Below are 6169 nucleotides of genomic sequence, written 5' to 3' on the forward strand. Positions count from 1 at the left end.
TAATTTGAGAGTATTGGGCAAGTATGAAAATCTAGAGATTTTAAATTAAATGACTAATTAAAATCTATCTAATGGTTCTCTTGGCCTAATTAAGTTTTTAACTTGATAATCATGATGACTAGGACTTGTATACTAGTATATATTGAATAGGGACCATTTGAAGTTGCTTTGAAATTTTGAAGTTTAATTATCTTGATATAATTAAATTCTACCTTAGTGTACCATTGGCCTACTTGAGATTTTAGTGAATCTGTGTGGATACCATGTTATGTTGTTTAACATGTATAAATTACAGGCCATTTGATTGAAATTTTAAACCTAGGGAAATTAATTACTTATTTGATTAATTTTCGTTTCTATTGCATTATTGATTAAATCATGTATTTTACATTGATAATATGTTTAATGCGTGATTTTAGACTTATAATGGATTTATGAGTTATGTTTCAATATTAGATTATATTGTTATAGCGTGTAGCGAATCGCACACTGAAGATTCGACATGTGATGTTATTATAGCACGTAACGAATCGCGCTTTAAAGATTCGACATTGTCATCCTATAGTAGTTAGGTATTTAGAGCATGTATTGTGTGGCTTCAACCTACTTGTGCATGAAGGTAGTTTCGTGTACTATTTAATGCGTATATAAGTTGTTAACTTATTTATTTTTGGAGTCACTTGAGACATGGTTACTATGCTATGGCTAGAGTTTGGCTCTAGTGCGGGAGGTATGAGTTCTCCCCAATTGAGATAGTGCGCACTTAGGGTGGTCTTTCTTGCAGGTTAATGCCCGGAATTACTGTTGAGGTCTCGGCAGAATTCCGAGCATGATGTCCAAGTCTTCCACTAATTGATTTCGCACTTTTAGATTTCTAGTTGATAACCTAGAGAATCTATGTCTTGATGTGTGGTATTAGACATTCTAATTATACTAAATTGCTATATTTAGTTGATCTCGTATTTTAGGTTTCTAGTTGATAATCTAGAGAATCTATGTCTTGATGTGTGGTATTAGAAATTCTAATTATACTAAATTGTTATATTTAGTTGATTTTGCACTTTTAGATTTCAAGTTGATAACTTTGAGAATTTATGTCTTGTTGCTTTGTATAGCATGCATCTATGTCAGTTAAATTGCATAGATATGGTGAATTGTGTTATATTGTTCAAATGTAGCTTAGGAATGATCCTATAGATTCATTTGGAACATAGATGTTAGGTGGCATAACCCACTTTGTTTGTTTTCGCATTTTAGATTTCAAGTTGATAACTTTGAGAATCTATACCTTGTTGCTTTATATAGCATGCATCTATGTTGGTAAATTTGCATAAATATGGTGAATTGTGCTATATTTTTCAAATGTAGCTTAGGAATGATCCTATAGATTCATTTGGAACATAGACGTTAGGTGGCATGACCCACTTTGGTTGTTTTTGCATTTTAGATTTCAAGTTGATAACTTTGAAAATCTATACCTTGTTGCTTTGTATAGCATGCTCCTATGTGGTTTGAATTGCATGGATGATGTGATTTGTGCTAGAAACAATCTAGGATAGCTTAGGACGCTCCCTGAGTCTCATCTTGACATAGACATTAGGTGGCATGAGCCCCTTTGACATGTTTCACCTTAAGGTGATAAAATTGTAAAAATGCTAGGTCGATGCATGCTCATTTCCTACAAGTAGCTTTATGTTGCTCACCCCAAAGTTACTGGGGCATATTTCAGGTACAAGATTCAAGGTTAAAGGCTCTTATTATGCTTGGATGATTTGAGGACTTGAAGGGTTCAATTCTTGTGAAGGTTGGCTTGAAAAGCCATTTGTAACCTTATATGTCAAATGTGTATATTTAGTTCTAAACTTGTAATTTGTGCCTAAGCGCACTTTTTGATTCTCATTTTATGTACATGACATGAGGCCAATGGCCAAACTTCTTTTGAAATCACATATATGTCATGGATGTTAAACTTTCCCTTTAATGAGAATATATGGAAATTTTGACATTTTAGTATGTTATTTTGCACCGGAGTGTGCGATATGTATGAGATTCATCCATTAGAATTCATTAATCATGTATGAAGTGTGGCTAAGGGCCAAGCTGTAATTTCTAATCATTTGTTAATTTTGGTTTTCAAAATTTCCATTTCAAATTCATTTTTGCCTTTTTGGCCATCGGGGGGTCGGATTTTGCATCGGTCGTTTCCGGGAGCCGCGGACCATTCCCGCATGCTCAAAATCACTTATTACGTTTGTGAGCATTTTCGTTTCAGCCTAGAAGTGCATTTGGGGTCAAATGTATGTTTGGTGCAAATTCACATTTTTGCCGTTTTTAAGCCTAAACTGAGCATAAGGGAATTTTGGGGATTCCACATAAAAAATAAAGTTTTATTTTGGCATGGTTGGCTAGAAATCATGATTTTAAGGGGGGGTTACTTTACAACTTTTTTCCAAAAAAGGCCAAGAAAGTCCTCAAAATCACATTTCAATCTCAGTTTTCTACTAAGCCTTCAGCAAAACAAGCGCTCGAAGATGTTGCACGAGTGCTCGAAGATGGGGTAGAGAGTTTTGGCCCTTGGGCATGTGCTGTTCGAGCGCTCGAAGCCTTTGCACGAGCACTCGTGGTACTGTTCACGTGTGTGTGTGTTTGTGTCTTGGTTCAGCACTGCACCTCCGACTTCAAATCATCATATCTTCTTTGTATTAACCCCGAATTAGTCCATTCTTAAGTCTAAATTGACCATGTCAAAGTAATATTTCCAATGGTATGAATTAGAGCTTCAGATTCTTCTTGTAGCTCTAGATATTCATGTTTTAGTAAGGTAGTGTCTGTTTTTGGTTTGAACCGGGATAGGGTTTCCCTTCCTTCGACTTTATAACTTGATATCTTTGTCGTCCGTACTCTGAATCATGCGATTCTTGAGTTTATTCTTGTTGATTTTTCATTGTCTTTCCAATGATGTGCAATGTGGCACCCATTTTAGTGTGAAATGACCATTTTTCCCTTAGTTCATTTCTTTTCGGGTTTGGCATTCTTGTTTCATTGCTTGGTTCATTTGAGTTCCATAGCTTCATATAGGTAGACAATCTATGCTTGATTAGATATTCCATTTATTGATGTGTGCTACAATTGTTGCTACCTAGATGGGTTCTTAAACTAGATGGGTTGTGCTACAATTAGTTTAGGTAAGACAATTCATGCTTAAATTAGATGGTCTATGCTTAATATTGCAATTGGTACTTGCATTTTGTTCACAACAATGTATTTCCCATTAATGGAAAGTAAGTGGTTAATTATATGAGTTTAGTGGTGATTCCAACACCCTAAGTCCTCTCTTCATATCTCTTAAATCCCCATCTCTACTTAGTTTATTTTAATTGTATTTTCATTAATTGAAGTAGTTTAATCATCTCATCAAATCTCTTTTGCAATCTTTTGATACACTAGCGTCGAAGTTAAATTCCAACACGTATAATCTCTTGGGACGATCCCTTCTCACTCATACTACATAGTATAGGTGTTAAGCGGTTTATAAATTTAAAGTATGATGCCCACTTGACACTAATTTCCAAACTCAAAGTGTTATGCATTATTTTGTGCACACGCTCGGGTCGCACCATAAATCATTTATTTATGACCAGTTCAGCACTCGTGAGCTGAGGACCAGTTATGTTAAACTATTTATTATAATAAAAATACGCAAAACAAAAATTCTTATGCATGAGCCCTAATTGAATTATATGTGAAGCATAGAAATTCTTATGCCTGAGCCCTAATTCAATCATATGTGAAGCATAGAAGTGTGTGTGTGTGTGTGTGTGTGTGTGTGTTTTGAGAAACTATTACTAAATTAGGATTCTTTAGATTTTTATTATTATTTATTTTTTTTTTTTTTTACACCAACAAAAAGTAGATTAAATAGAAGAAGAAATACAGTCAAGATGAAGAACATCCAAAAGCCATGGAGGCCAGATGCTCCACACTAAGTCACCATACCTAGCAAGCAAAGCTTTCTTGCTCAACATATGAGCAACTACATTTCCCTGTGGGGAACCCAAGCAAGGGAAGAACCCAGACATATCTAGGATTCTTTAAATAACATACCCAAGTTCAAGGATGGAGCTACATGTAGTTAAGTGGAGGCAATTATCTCCCTAAATTTTTATTTTTATTTTTATTTTTTTTGTAATTTACCCTTCTTAATTTAATTTTTTCAATTATACACCCAAAAAATTACTATTGCCCCCCTCCCCCCTACCAATTTTCTGACTCTGTACTTGCGATGTTGCTGAATACGTATATATAATTAAGCTTACGGGAGGCAATGAGAAAATAAATTCTGAATATTTTACTTTGAATTTGTTGACTAATTACGAGGAAAAATATTTGAATGAAAGTGAGAACTAGTGCAAAAGTAGAAAAGAAAACAAAAACAGCCCAGGGATTACTAAAATAGTTGTGCAATAGCTGAGCCATCCAGGTCTTCCTTTTGCTATTGTAGTGCTCCTGAATCCATTGAATAGTTTGTCTATTGAAACCTACTTCTTTAATTTTACAAGTTGAAACCCACTTATTTGACCTAAAATCTGTTGTTATGTTTGAGCGTATTAAATCGGTGTCTAGAATTTAAAATCGAAAAAAAAAAATTTAAAATTTATATTAATTTTTTTTTAATGTATTTGTGAATTTGGTTCCGAACATAACATTGTGTACAAAATGGGGCGGACCCTTGGCTTATTAACTCAGGATCATTTTAATAGAAAGTTGGTAAGGTATCAACCTCTTATTATAATTATCCAATAGTTGATGTCACCACTTACGCATGTTAGTGAGGATAACAATGGCATCATAACCAGTTATATACATCCATCAATTTATATAGATAGACACACTTTTCATTTATATATGATGCTTATGAATTGGGTTTCATTAATAGGCAGTACCACCTTAACTCGTGGTCCTGCACTTGCCTCCATTTTCATTTGCAACAGATGACAAAAATTTGGTTGTTGGGTTGTTCAGAAGTCTAATCCTCCAACTGTAAAGATGGGAAATCTAAATCAAGTCCACTCATTTGGTTTAGGTTTCAATAGGCAGTAACACCTTAATTAAGTTGTGGTCCTGCACCTGCCTCCATTTTAATTTATGCAGACTATAGAGATCACAAAAATTTGGTTGCTGGGGGCACTTGGTACAATTAATGCATGAAAATGATGTGTTTTCTTTCGTCATGTAATTTTTAAATACATTTTTTTGTTCGATTTTTTTTCTTTTTTTCAATGGAATTTAATCTTTTAACAATGTATAATCTTGGGAATCCTGTTAAAGGCATTTCAGTCTAAGTGCTTTTTTGGTTTTTCAGTCATTTCAGTACTTATATAAGGTTATTATCATCTTTTCATACAAATGAAGGGCATTTTTGCCATTTTCATTAACGATTCTAACATACCGATCACGTCACGAGCGTTGAGCACATTCGCAAAAGTTGAGGGGAGGTCATTGTAATAGAACTCAATCACTCTATTCAAATGAGATTTGTCTAAACTTTAAGGGAGGTAAATGTAATTTACCCCATTTATATATGATGCTTATGAATTGGTTTTCGTTAATAGGCTGTACCTGTTGGAATTTATATATATATATATATATAAAAGAATTATTTTATGGTCCTATGCACTATGTTTTCTAAAGTAGGATTGCAATGTGATAATTGATACTTGATGGATTGGGTTTGTACTTTCCAATTTGGTGATCTAATTGGGTGAGACGACCTTGGTTTTTAGGCCAACGTGTCCCGTGATGAACTAAGATTGACCCGATAACGGATCCGATATGCGGAAGCAAAAATAGAAAATAAGACTCTAAGAAGTCAAAGTGACCTTCCATGAGGTTGTGGAACTCAATGAGAACTGATGCAGAAGCAAAAGATCAAAAATATGACAAATAAGCTCCCAGGGGCAAAATAGTCATTTTTGAAAGTATGGATTCTGGTGCCACCGAGCACACCACTGGAAAGACAATGAAAAACTAACCAAGATGGACTCAAGAGTCACATAATTCGGGGTCCGGTTGAAGAAGATATGAAACTCCAAAGTTTCATAAAATCAAATTTTTGGGTTTTAAATCAATGCGGCAAGGGTACTTAGCGAGGGGTAAAATGGTCCTTTTA

Source organism: Cornus florida, unplaced genomic scaffold (genome assembly GCF_030987335.1).
Source record: "Cornus florida cultivar Cherokee Brave unplaced genomic scaffold, ASM3098733v1 CherokeeBrave_3.0.0_Hap2_Chr07, whole genome shotgun sequence".
Taxonomy (NCBI): Eukaryota; Viridiplantae; Streptophyta; class Magnoliopsida; order Cornales; family Cornaceae; genus Cornus; species Cornus florida.